We start from the raw sequence: 14,251 nt of genomic DNA, 5'->3' as shown, positions 1-14,251 counted from the left end.
CCACCCCATTTAACTTTGTGAGCATATTTCTAACCTTACTAATCCCGTAACACAAGGCTGTTATAAGAATTACATGAGTGACAACATGTATATCTCCCAGAATTATAGCTAACACACAGTAGGTGCTCTACAAAGATTACCTTCTTCCTATTTCTAGCTGTAGCATTTATCAATTACTTTTTAATTGTCTACTCAGCTTCTTTTCCTTTTAGGAACTACATCTCCCCAACTCCCTGTGGTTTTAGTGGGGTTTTCATGTGTGACCCTGCTCAGTGGCAAGTACCATGGATTCTCTGGATGCTGATTGACCTGGGGTAAACTCATTATGCCATCAAGGCCAATCAGAGTTCTTTTAGGGAACTGACATAACTTCAGGGGCCTCTCCTTTTCTGAGTTTATATTTCTCCTTTTCTGAGATTATGAATGATAAGGAAAATATCGGCCTGTGGCTGGTTATGGCCTTCTTTGATACCATGATTAAGAATCTGCCTAAATGACTGGGCCCTTATAACATCATTTGAACAGCTACATAGAGCTATATCTTAACCATCCAATCCCCAGAATTCCAAAATACAACAGCAGGGTTTCAGCCACTTGCAACTAGAAGAGTATAACACAAAAGTTATAGCATGAAAGAGAATACCAAAACACAGTTAGATATAATATTCTACAAATCTACAGACAGAGGTCAGAAATGGGTAAGACCACCATAGCAGAGTCAACAAATCTCCAGAAAATCCCCTAATATAAGGTCTGGAGATGGATAAGAGTAAGATTATCATAGAGAAGATGAAATTCTTTCTGGCCAAAAATAATAACACATGCAAAGTAAAGAGTACTCAGCATGGTGTCCAGCACATAATATTTAATTAATATAAATTGAAAGAACAAAATAACAAGTATGAATTATGTATGAAGGAGGAATAAGAAGACAGGACTAATTAAGAAGTACAGATCACAAAAAAAAAGAAGTACAGATAATTTGTTTCTGCAGAGGAGTTAGAAAAGAAAAGAAGGAGGGGCTTAATGATAAGCACTCTTGAGAATCAAGCAAGGAGTTTGTACTTGGGTCTGATTGGGAGTCATTTATAAGCTGGTAAAAAGACAGCAACAAGACAGCCTTTGGGAAGTTAATAATAAAAGTAGAAGCCAAATGGGAGTTGAGACAGTAGACATGACAGATCATCGGCCTAGTGGTGAAAGAATTCTTAGACAGGGTTAAGAATTGAGGAAAGAGAAAACAGTATAGGAATCACCAAAAAGAAGTGCAAAATTGATGGAAGTCATAGAAAAGTCACAGAAAATAAGAGAATTAGGTGTCAAGAAGGAAAGAGTCAAAAAAGTTTTGAGGAGACTTTAAATCCCATAGAATCATGGTGATTGCTATGTCACTGAACAATCAGTATAGCATAGGAGGAGAACCAACCAGAACAGACACCACCTAGAACAATGGAAGCAGGTCTGGGGAAGTTTCTGAAAGGCCAGGGGTTAACTTTTTAGTTGCTGGAGTGGGGGAGGGTACTCTGGGGATTTGAGATAACCACAGAAGTATTTCAATTTTAACCACTATAGTTGCACCTGTGGCTCTTGGCTATCGGCCCTTCAAAGAAAGTTGCTTCAATTAATACTGATAGCTTTCTGCATTCCCAATGCATGGAAGGGAGCATTGGTTAACCCAAAATCATTTCCATGTGCCTATGACATATACTAATGTAGAGGCTCCCCAGTGCCAATCTGTGGACTAGGTGCATCAGATTCATCTAGGGAGTGAATAAAAACTATCAATGACTTGGTGTCACCCAAGGACATTCCCTTTCAGGACGGAGGTGACACAAAACTCTGTATTTATTTGTAAGCTCCTCAGGTGGGGAACAAAGCCATATCAAAAGATTTCTTTTTTAGACCTATGTTTTCTACCCCATTTATGTTGAAGATATATGTATATTTGCATTATCTGAATTTATAGAAAAGAATAATATAGAACAGAAGCGAAGTTTCTCTATTCCAGCATTAAAAATGCAGTTAATAACAACAACAGCTAACGTGTATGGATTACTAAGGCAAACACTGTGCTAGAAAATCTCATTTAATCTTCCCTATAACCTCATGAATTAAGTACTTATTTTATCCACTTTATAGGTCGGAAGACCTACAGAAGGTAAATAACTTGCCTAAAATTTTCCCTTTGTTGAAATAACTTTCTAAGCCCAAGATGGCTCTACTTCTGCTTGGGATTGCTTGTCAGCAAACCAAAACTTAAATAACTTTCATGTCCCTATAAATGCTCCCCTTGACCAGAAATGTAGTATATCTAGTCAGCCAATCCCCAAATGACAAGCCAATTCTGAGTTCTAATTTCCTTGTTCCTTCTCAACTCAAACAAGTTTGGCTACGTGACCCCAGGCAATCATCTCTTTTTTTAATTTTTTTTCTTTCTTGTTCTTCTTTATCCTATAAAACTTTCCTGACTTCCACACCATTTTCCAGTACTCCAAATGGAGACTGCTTCAAAAAGTCCTAGATAAAATTTGTTTGTATCACCTAAATTGTCTTCTTCAATCATTTTTAAAACACCTTTAATAAACTGGAATGGTTCCCTCCACATATAGAAGAGAAGAAGCCACAGAGTGAGACCTCACTGTCCCCAGGAAAATCTCAGGAAAACTAACCTCAGAAAAGGTTTGCCACCTAGAAGCTGGGCTATTTTGATCCTTTCCTCCACACAGGAAGATTAGCCTTCAAAGATCACGGGGCAAGGTCAAAAGAAAACAGTGAAAAGATTTGGGAGAGAAGACAGGGAGGAAGAAATTTCAGAAAGTGCTTCCAGATGACAGGGTAGCCCCTCGGTGTGTGCAGCCCAACCCTCCCTAAGCCTGGATCAAAGTCATCTTCCACATACATATAAATACAAAGAGTTTGAATTCCCAGAGATCCAGTGAAATACTACTTTGTAAAACAGTGATTGCATTTCAAGGAGTATTGAAAAGATGGACATCTGAAACCTCAATTCTCTTCCAATGCTCTTTAGGAAAAGATTGGGTGAGAAAGGTCTCTTCACTTGCCTCTAACAACATGGATTTGCTCTTCCCATTCCTTTTAAACCATCCCTGCAATGCCTTCAATAGCCCTGGTTGAAGTCTTAGGATCTCAAAACATACCACAAATCCTTCTATGTTCAACCAGTTTATCTCATGGAAAAAGCAACAGGCGGCAGAGGAATCCAGGCCACCCCAAGTTACCAGCCTGATGGATGTGGAAACTAGACCATGCCTTAGGGATGAGGCATGTGACGGCCGGTACACTGTCATTACTGAAACTTGAAAGGGGAAGTTCACATGAGGCCTGTGGTTGACTTCTCAACCCTGCTGGCTGAGGCACACGCCAATAAGGAAATCACAATCCCTAAATAAACAATAGGCTGGGAACCTGAGCACCAACAAGGGAGAGAGTACAGGGGTTACTGGCCTGGGCAGGGCTGGCCAAGATGGAACAAACAAAACAAAGATTTAAATTTTGCAAGAATGTCATGTCAGTTCAGACTCTCCAGGCAGGCCCTTTGAGACTCCAAATTGCCAGTCACCAAGCCTCAAAACTTGGTAGAATTTTTAAAGTCAGGACTCTTGGTCCAATCTCTACATTGCCAAATGAGAATAATAAGAGCCAGAAAAGACAAGTGACTTGCCAAAGGCCCAATAGCCAGAAAGCCAGGTCCCTAGGTCATTTATTACACCACAGGCCTACTGGGAGTTGCTATTTTTTTCCTCCACTGGTTTCTCCTCTCAAAGATGCTTTTAAAGTCTTTCCACACACCAGTTGTGTGTGTATTCTGAGCTAAGATTCTGCCTGAAGTAATCTTGTTAAATTTCTTGTCTGTCCTTATTTAAATGTACCACCTCTTTTTTATAGGTAAAACACAATTTTCAGTCTAAAAGGGAAGGGATAGAGAAGCAAAGAATTCTTTGAGCATTTATTATATACCAGGATTTTCCCACACCTTCATTCATTTTTAACATTCTCCACAACCCTATGCAGGCTGGTATCAAGGTTCCATTTCACAGATGGGAAAGCTGGAGCCCAGAGAAACAGTAAGCAGGAGAGCCAGATTATCAATTTCCATAAATAATCTAAGCTTTTCCTCTTTGGAATCTTCTCAGTTCAACAAAAGAAAACCAGGATAGAATAAATTGTGCAGCTTTAAGCTTTTTAAAAATGAACTTACCATTGTTTTTCCTAAATAATAATTCCTAATCATTCCTATGTAATGAATACAAATTATTGCAAACATAAAAATTTAGAGGGGGGGAAAGAGGAAAACATCCTTTACAATCACCTCATCCAGAATTAGTGTCAACATTTTGACATTTTTTTCCTCAAGCTTTTACTCTACATTACATTGAGAATATATCTTCTTTATATGGTAAGAATATTAAGTCTCCAACTACTATAAACCTTAGAAATACATCTGATAGGTTACTGTATAGTTCTGTTTATATTTTTAATTATTAAGTAATCAAAGTTATTGATCCTTTCCTTTGAAATATCTTTATTTTTGAATAATAGTTTTATTGATATACACATGTGCCATAAAATTTACCCCTTTAAAGTATGCAATCCAGTGCACACTTTATTCCACAGTATTTTTACCACCAAAAGCCCTGTACTCACTGGCAGTCACTCCTTTTTCTCCTCTCCCCCATCTCCTAACAGCAACTAGTCTACTTACTATATCTATAGATATACCTATATTAGACATTTCATATAAATGGAATCACATAAGTGGCTTTTTGCACCAGCTTCTTTCATTTAGCATTATGTTTTCAAGGTTCACCCAGGTTACAGCATGTATCAGTATTTCATTTCTTTTCATGGACAAATAATATTCCACTCTATGTGTTTACCAAAATTTGTTTACTCGCATAGGATAATGGATACTTGGATTTCTTTTTAGCATTTTGGTTATTATTAATAATGGCATATGAGCACTGGTGTACAGTCCAGGTTTTTACATATGTTTTCAGTTTGGTTGGGTGTACCCCAAGGAGGACTACTGAGTCACACAGCAACTACATTTAACACTTTAAGGAACTGCCAAATTGTTTTCCAAAATGTACTGAACCATTTTACACTCCCACCATCAATATATGAGAGTATGATTTTCCACATCCTCCCCAACACTTGTTACTATCTGTCTTTTTTTTTTATTTTAGCCATACTAATGGGGAATCAGTTGTATCTAATGGAGGGTTTGATTTGCATTTCCTGTTGGAACATCTTTTTGTGTCCTTATTGCCCACTTGTATGTGTTCACTGGAAAAACGTCTATTCAAATCCTTTGCTCAATTTTTAAAAGATTATTTGCCTTTTTATCGGTGACTTTTTCTTCCTTTTATTTTTTTTAAGTTTATTTATTTGTTTTGAGAGAGAGAGAGAGAGAGACAGTGCACACGTGCGTGTGAACAGGAGAGGAGCAGAGAGAGGGGGAAAGAGAGAATCCTAAGCAGGCTCTGAGCTTATAGAGCAGAACTTGACTCCGGAGCCAGATCCCACTACAATGAGAAAATGACCTGAACTGAAACCAAGAGTCAGAGGCTTAACCAACTGAGCCACCCAGTTGCCCCTTCTTCCTTTATTTTTAAATGAACTTTGAATTAAAGTGTATTACACATAAGAAAGTAGCCAAATCATAATTTTTGCATGATGAATTATGCCAAAGTAAACACACCTGGGCACATGCAAACCAGATCATGGAATAGAATACTCCTTGTACTCCAGAAACTTCCTTCATGCCCCCTCCCAGTCTCCAAACCCCATCACTCCTCTATCCACTATCCAGGTATCTAACACTATTCATTATTTCTATTTTTGGAACGCATGCATATAAACAGAATTACATTGTATGTGTTCTTTTGTGTCTGGCTTCTTTCAACACTGTTTTGGGGGTATTGAATTATGCTGTTATATGAAGCAATAGCTTGGTACTTCTCATCGCCATATAACATTTCATTGCATGAATATTTCACTATTTATCCACTCCATTGTTGATAGCTATTTCACTTGTTCAAGTTTTTTGTTATTCCACATCTAATTATGTTTTGAATCTTCTGTTTACGTTGAGTCTTATACTACCATTGTTAGATCTGCTCCTAGATAATAGGGTTTTTTAATACCATCATAAATAATATTGTTTTCAAATTTTCATTGCGTAAAATGTTTGTCATTGACATGTAGAAATATGATTCATTTTTAAATACTGACTAGCTACCTGGCTAAGTTCATTTACTAATCTAATTGTTTATATATGAATTCATTGAGATTTCTTACACACACAATTATGGTGCCTGTGAATAAAAGTAGTTTTATTTCTTCCTTTATAATTCTTATACTTAGGATTTCCATAACATTATGGAATAGAAGTGACAGTAATAGGCGTTTTGTCTTATTTTTTATATCATAAGGAAAGCTTTCAACATTTTATCATTAGACATGATGTTGATCATAGTTTTCTAACAGCTATTTCTTATTAAATTAAGAAAATCCTCTCCTAACCTGAGTTTGATAAAAAACAACTTTTTTTTATATGGATGGATGTTGCATTTATCAAATGATTTCTCTGCATTTATTGAAACTACATTTGTTTTTCTCCTTTATCCTATTAATGTAGTAAATAACATTAAATGGGGCACCTGTGTGGCTCAGTTGGTTACGTGTCTAACTCTTGATTCCAGCTCAGGTCATGATTTCACAGAGAGATCTCCCTTGCGAGATCAAGCCCCATGACAGGCTCTGCACTGACAGTGTGGAGACTGCTTGGGATTCTCTCTTTCTCTTTTTTTTTTCTCTCTCCCTCTCAAAATAAATAAACATTCAAGAAAATTAAATAACATTGACTGATATCCAAATATTTGTCCAACCTTGCATTCTTGGAATAAGCACAACTTGGTCAGGTCCTTTAACTGTCACTGTGTTCAGTTCAGTAGGATATTTTAAATCCACGTTTATGAAAGAAACTGCTTGCAATTTTATGTAGTGACTTTGTTGGGTACTGATATCAAGGTTACAGTGGCCTCATAAAATAAGATAGGAAATGTTCCCTCTTCTTCTAGTCTCTGGAATAGTTTCTGTATGACTAATATAATTTTTTCTTCAAATCTCAAATGTTTAGTAACATTCACTGAAGAAGCCATCTGGGCTTGAAGGTTTTTATGTTTGGTTTGGTTTTCGGATTTGGGCATTGCTTTGCGTGTGTGTGTGTGTGTGTGTGTGTGTGTGTGTGTGTGTGTGTGTGTACACATGTGTGTGGTAAGATTTTAGATACAGAATCATTTTTCCTTAATGTACAGGACTACTCAGATATTCTATTTCTTCTCAGGCAGTTTTGACAAGTTGTGTTTTTACAAAAACTTACCTAAAATTTCTATTTGATTATCATAATGTTGTTAATAAACCCTCTCATATTTTTAATGTCAATAAGATTGATGGTGATGCCCCCTTTCAATCATGATATTGGCTATTTTCCTCAATGAGTCTAACAAGGACTTGTTATTTTTGTTCCTCTCTTCAAAGAATCAGTGTTTGGCTTTGGTGTTCCCCTCCAGTATATGTTTGGTTTCTATTTCATTCATTTCAGCTTTTTTTATTATTTCTTTTCTCCCACTTTCTTATGGTTTTATTTGACCTTCTATTGTTTTTTTAAACTGAAAGTCTTTCAACCAAACTGAATGACTTGCTCTCCCCCACATACTTCTTATATTTTCCAGTCTCCTTGCCTTTACTCATACAGTCCCCATTGTTTATAAACTATACCCTTCCCCTTTTTAAAATCATGCCAACTTTTCAAGGCTCTCCTCAAATTCTACCTCCTCCAGGAATCATTCCCTGCCCCTCTCTCATTTGATATCCTTTGAGCCCCTGCAGCACATTTTGCCATTCTTAGGTCACTATTTAGATCCTATCTCATATACTTCCTTCCATTAGCCTCTTAAAAACTGAGTGTTCCCGGCACCTGCCTGCCTTAGTCAGTGGAATGGGCAAGTCTTGATCTTAGAGTTGTGAATTCAAGCCCCACATTGCAAGCAGAGATTACTTTAAAAAAATAAATTTAAGGAGCACCTGGGTGGCTCAGTCAGTTGTGTCTGACTTCAGTTCAGATCATGATCTCTAGGTTTGTGAGTTCAAGCCCCGCATCCAGCTCTGCACTGATAGCCTAGAGCCTGCTTCGGATTCTCTATCTCACTCTCTCTCTCTCTGCCCCTCCCCTGTTCACTTGCTCACTGTCTCTCTCTCTCTCTCTCTCTCTCTCTCTCTCTCTCTCTCTCTCTCTCTCACACACACACACACACACACAAATAAATAAATAAATAGGCATTTAAAAATAAATAAATAAATTGGGGGTGCCTGGGTGGCTCAGTCAGTTGAGCACCCAACTTCAGCTGGGGTCATGATCTCACAGTTTGTGGGTTCGAGCCACACATTGGGCACTGTGCTTACAGCTCAGAGCCTGGAGTCTGTTTCAGATTCTGTGTGCCCCTCCCCTGCTTATGCACTCACTCTTTCTCTGTCTCTCTCTGTCTCAAAAATAAACATTTAAAAATAAAAATAAATTTTAAAAAATTTTTAATGAATGTTCAATATTTCTGAAAGGTCCACCATGGTGCTGTGCACAAAACAGCTACTCAGTAAACACAGGTGTCTGTGATTCAACTTCAGGAGTTAAATTCACACAAATGAAACCTGTTCATAGCAGGAATTATTGACTGGCAACTCAAATATTCAAACACATCATAAGAAGAGTTTGGGCAAAAAAAAGAAAGAAGTCTCATCATTTTTTTAAGTCTTCCTTGCTTCCAAATAACAACTATATATCATCCAGAGCTAACATTTAACTTGACATTTTGCTTTTTCTGGCTATCACTTAAAACCCACATTTTTTTTCCCTTATTTAAGGAAAATAGTTAAATGGGACAAAGTTTTTTTTTTTAAGTTGAAAGATGAGAAGATGAAGAAATTTCTCAAGAAAAAGAAATAAGCTAAAGGATAATTTCTGGTATCGTAAATGGATAGCACAAATCAAAAACACAGGGCTTTGCAAGTTTGAATGAGTTATGCTCCAACTGTTATAAAGACTTCAGGGCAAGACTTAAAACTCAAGGGGGAAAACAGGACATATGTTGGCTGTAGGGTACATATTTGGAGCCCTATTTGGAGGGCTGAAAAAAGTGATGACTCTTGCTTGATAGCACAAAGCACAACATCACACCTCCCCAAAAATATCAGAGACCTCTTCAGCTCCCATGAACTGCCTCAACCTGTTCTATGATACAAACTCCAGTGCATAATTTCCAAAGTAAGTTTTGAAAGAAAAACCAGTTGAACCTATGGGCTCTCTTCAGCAAAAGCAGAATGAAGGAGTAGAAAGTATTGAAACTCTGGAGGAAAAATCTATATTCAGATTTCAGTTACCAGCTGCCTAGATGTAGGACCTTAGCAGGTTGCTTATCCTTCCTAAAGCACAACTTTCTCATCTGTGAAATGGGGCTAATTATGCCTACTCACAGGTTATTATATGTCAGGTGCCCTACACCATGTGTGTTCAGTGGTATTCAGGATGTGGGTTGCCACCAGTGGTGCAAAGTGGTATTTTTGTTGTTATTGCTCTTATTCTTTTAAACAGCCACAGAGTGGGGCAAAGTTTTAAAGTTTAAAAGCCAACATAATGGCTGGCTAGAAAAACTGGGCTTGAAACAAATTTCCTATGAACAACTCATCTTGGGAGAAGAACTCATTCCAAGTAGAGTGCAGTGTTTAGACTCAAACAGGTAAGAGTTCAAAAGACAGAAGAAATAAACCTAAGGAGCTTAGAGCCAAAGAAAACGTTTCAGCTGCGCAGTGATGTTCCTGACTAGATCCCAGGACTCAAATGAAGTTCATACTGGGAACTGGGATGCATTCAATGGCCTAGGTTTGAATTTGAAATCTCTCCTTTCCTAGCTGTGTGACCTTTGGAAAAGTTGCCACTGTAGCTCTTACATTCTCCATGTTCCAGTGCATCCCTTCCATGCCTCGCAGAACTGAATTGGCAGAATTTGACCAAATACCAGTGTACCTTTTAAAAGAAATTTAATGCGGGGCGCCTGGGTGGCGCAGTCGGTTAAGCGTCCGACTTCAGCCAGGTCACGATCTCGCGGTCCGTGAGTTCGAGCCCCGCGTCAGGCTCTGGGCTGATGGCTCGGAGCCTGGAGCCTGTTTCCGATTCTGTGTGTCCCTCTCTCTCTGCCCCTCCCCCGTTCATGCTCTGTCTCTCTCTGTCCCAAAAATAAAATAAAAAACATTAAAAAAAAAAATTAAAAAAAATAAATAAATAAAAAAAAATAAAAGAAATTTAATGCAACTGCAGATCAGCTTCACCCCATGCTGAAGAACAGCAGTCATCTGCCTAAGCACAAAGACAAGTCTTGGTCTTTAGTTTAAATACCAAAAGATCAACCTCACCACTGGAGTTTAGCACCTGAATGCAAAGTCATAATCTTTGATCAACAACACAACTACAAATCAGCAATTTGGTCAAGTTCAAGGTTGAATTGCTCACTATTCATTTCCCATAGAGAAGCCTGATGGGGACAAATATTACTGAAGAAGAACCATTTATGACATACAAGTACCTGGCTGGTCATGTGACTGGAAAGCTATATCCCCACAATCCTCACTTCAGTTACCACAGAAATACTGTCATCCAGTGATATTATGCCCCTAGCTTCTTAATCCACTTTAGGTAACAAGTTCACGAGATCAAATACATTTTCTGCAACTTTTACTAAATCCCTTAATGTCACTCATTTAGATCCCATCTGATAAATTCTGCCAAAGTTAGTGCTAGTATAACGTTTGTTTTTCTTGATGAATGAATGCCATTTAATTTATTAAGCAAATGAGAACTAAAAGGTTTTATGTATTATCCTTTTAGCCTTGGTGGTTAAGTTTAGAGTGAAGTTTATGTTCCATCTCAGTAATTATCATTATTCTGGGATTGGTTTCTTTTTTTTTTTGTTTTGTTTTTTTTTTGCATTTTCTTAAAATACAACTCTCTCCCTACCCTTTCCTTTTGTGATTGTTAGAGCTGCTATAGCCATCTTGCTCAGACAAGCAGACTGGGCCTGTCTGAAAATGAATTTACATGAAGGAAGCCAAACTACAAAATGGAATGAGAAAAACTAGGATCCATTAACATCTTTTGAGTCCCTGGATCAAGCTATGCCTGAAGAAATACCCTGTTTTTCTCCAGTTGAGTGAGCCACTAAACTTCCTTTTGGTTTTAGCCATTTTGAATTAGATTTTCATTCACTTGGAAGTTCTAGCTAACAAAGAAAACAATTTTAAGATTATCTGACAAGTACTCTCATTACTGTAATTCATTTTCTTAAAAATAAACTGGGTACAGTTTTATGAATGAATGTAAGAAAGTGAAATTTTTGGACACCATCTTTATGTCATGTCAAATTTATAATAAAAGTAGGTTAAAACATTCTTTCAAAGGAATCAACAGCACAGGGAAAAAAGGAGGGAAAAAGTTTTTCACTACCATTTTTATTGACAGTTCTCCTTAAGAGCAGAGAAGAGGGGCTTAGTAAAGAATCTTTAGACACAAAAGTAAGAAAAGGAGGAGAATAGCACCATCTATAAGAAAACTAATTTCTCTGAGAAACACACACAGTGTTCTAGTGCAAACCTGAAACATACCTGCCAGAGCAAATCGGGATCAAAGTTAAAACTTGGAGCTCCCTGCAAGAAGATAAATCACAAATAACTTCATTCATTTTGCTTCCTTTCATTTCCATTCAGGTGACTTTTTCCCCCTGGCTCAATTGGCTACAGGAGATGTGATGGCTGCAAGAGAATTACTCCCTCTTAGATGCTGGCAGATTGCCCTCCTCAATGCTTCTCCACAGAGACACATTTTCACAATTGTACAAGTCCAGAGGGGCACGTACAGATCTCCTAGAACTACCAGACCCTACTTCTAAAACTGCTTGAATTAGGGCAAGGTTTCACAAATTTTCACTACAAACAACTTTAAGTTGATGCGAAGTGTATGTGTGGAAAAAATGAGGGGTCAGAAGTTCACCCTCAGTTTCTCTAAGAAGCAGGGGACTAGTAGAGGTAATTTATTAGCCCTTAATTCATGTCATCTCCCTGAAACTACAGATCAAATTTTCTCTAGGAAAGTTCCTTTTAACCTTAGATTTTGAGAAGGCACTAGATGACACCAGTATTTACCCAAAGGTGTTTAAGTTCAAACACAATGGCGTCTCAAGTTCCACCCACCAGGTTTAAGGGTCAGTTATATTTGACAGTCAACCCTAAGGCTTGTAAAATATGGGTTTCTAATATTCCCTCCAATTTCACAGGGATGTAATACAGAAAATCAGATGAGATCACAGCCTCTGTCACAAGATACACACATGGCTAAAAAGATGACCCTCTACCATCTGCCACCATAACTCAATTTATGTATGGTAAGTATAGATGCTAATGGGACCCAGACTTCTCCACTGACAAAACAGAAGGCAGTGCTTGGTAAATTAATACACATCCAAAACAACAACAACAACAACAGAAAAACGCCTGGCTCGATTCCCTGACAAGTGTATTGATCATCATTTGTCCTAAAAATGTGTTTTATAAGCCAGCATCATGGGCATCCATAAAAGAAAAACTCCACACTCAATTTACTGATAATATATAAATGTGGATTTGCCCTAAAAATCATGTTTCTATGGCTTCCCATATAGATAGCATAAACGAGTGTATTTATTTACTATTTTATTGTTTTCAAATAAAACATATGATACAAGAAATAGTAGAAATTAAACAGATTTTCTACTTCTAAAAGTCACCAAAAAGTATTAATTGTCTGAATAGAGACTTTTACAAAGATAATGCCCAATGCACTGGGAGAGATGTCATTCCTGATTTTTCTAAAGATTCCTGGAATTCACTCTTTTTAAAAAGAAAAGATACTTTGGAAATACATTCTATATACATCCTCTTTTCCATTAGTACCTGTGCCAGAGACCAGAATGGCAGGCATGCAGGTGGGTGGAAGAAACATTGAGCGACTCTTTACAAAAAAATAAAATAAAATATTTTCTCTTTTTTCTTTTCTTTAAAAAAGAGAGAGAGAGAGAGAGAGAAACAAAGAAAAAGCCCTAACCAAATTTTAGGTTTGGTTCCAATGTAAAGTGAGGAAGAAATCTCAGTTATGAAACACTCCCCCACAAGTGTAGAATGATAAGTTTCTTTTCAAAACAAGTTCAAATTACATAAATTCAAAATGAATTGATGAGCCAAGATTAGCAAGTATTGTTCATTCTTATTGGCATTTGGTTCCTTTGATGATATTTTTCAAACCAATTTGCTACAAATGCATTATGAGTGCCTTGACTCATGTAACCCCACTCTGGGGACGTACAGTTTTAAAGCAAATGTTCTACATTATTTTCACAAAAATTCACTTGAAGACATTGTCATTGACCAGAAAGAAAGAAGAAAGAAAGAAAGAAAGAAAGAAAGAAAGAAAGAAAGAAAGAAAAGAAAAGAAAAGAAAAGAAAAGAAAAGAAAAGAAAAGAAAAGAAAAGAAAAAGAAAACACCTTAAAAAATCCTAAGTCAGAACTGTACATGCCAAAAATTCAATAGCTGGTGTTAATTTCTTTTTCTCCAGGACTTAGGGATTTTTTGGCAGACAATTCAAAATCATACACTATAAAAGACAGAAAAATCATTATCCTATCAGCAAGTTTCGGAATTCTCTTGTAGGCTAATGGTGACCAGCAAACTCTCAAGTGTTAAATTCAAGTATGGAATTATCAGATTGTAAACATCACTGTTATGTTTTTCTTCATGAAACAATTTAAATCAAGAATTATTTACTCTTAAGATAAACACTATTTGCTTCCCTCTGGCAAACAATGAAAGTAAAAAACCTTTATTTACATTTCTAGATACTGACAAAGCAATGGGTTTCATTTAGATCTGTTTCTTAATCATACATCATGGCTTAGCCATCATCATTTATTTCATTATTCTTTAAATCCCCTAAATCCATCCAAGAGGATCTATAATTCTTTTAAATAGCATATCTCTATGCTTCCACAGCTATGTTATGAGTACTTAATAAGTTATTATTACTTCCAGACTTGGTTAGGAGAAAATACTGGAGTCCTGGGAAAGTACTATTCTTTGAAAAGTACATTTTC

General features: G+C 37.0%; 1 protein-coding gene across 12 annotated transcripts in view; it reads right to left on the bottom strand.

Moving 5' to 3' along the window:
- The window catches only part of ERC2 (ELKS/RAB6-interacting/CAST family member 2), a 936,036-nt gene that overhangs the window by 627,799 nt on the left and 293,986 nt on the right, over positions 1-14,251 (bottom strand). The window lies entirely within an intron of this gene.

Source organism: Neofelis nebulosa, chromosome 4 (assembly GCF_028018385.1).
Source record: "Neofelis nebulosa isolate mNeoNeb1 chromosome 4, mNeoNeb1.pri, whole genome shotgun sequence".
NCBI classification, from domain to species: domain Eukaryota; kingdom Metazoa; phylum Chordata; class Mammalia; order Carnivora; family Felidae; genus Neofelis; species Neofelis nebulosa.
The sequence above is the reverse complement of the archived record's forward strand: the minus strand, read 5'-3'. Positions and strand labels throughout refer to the sequence as shown.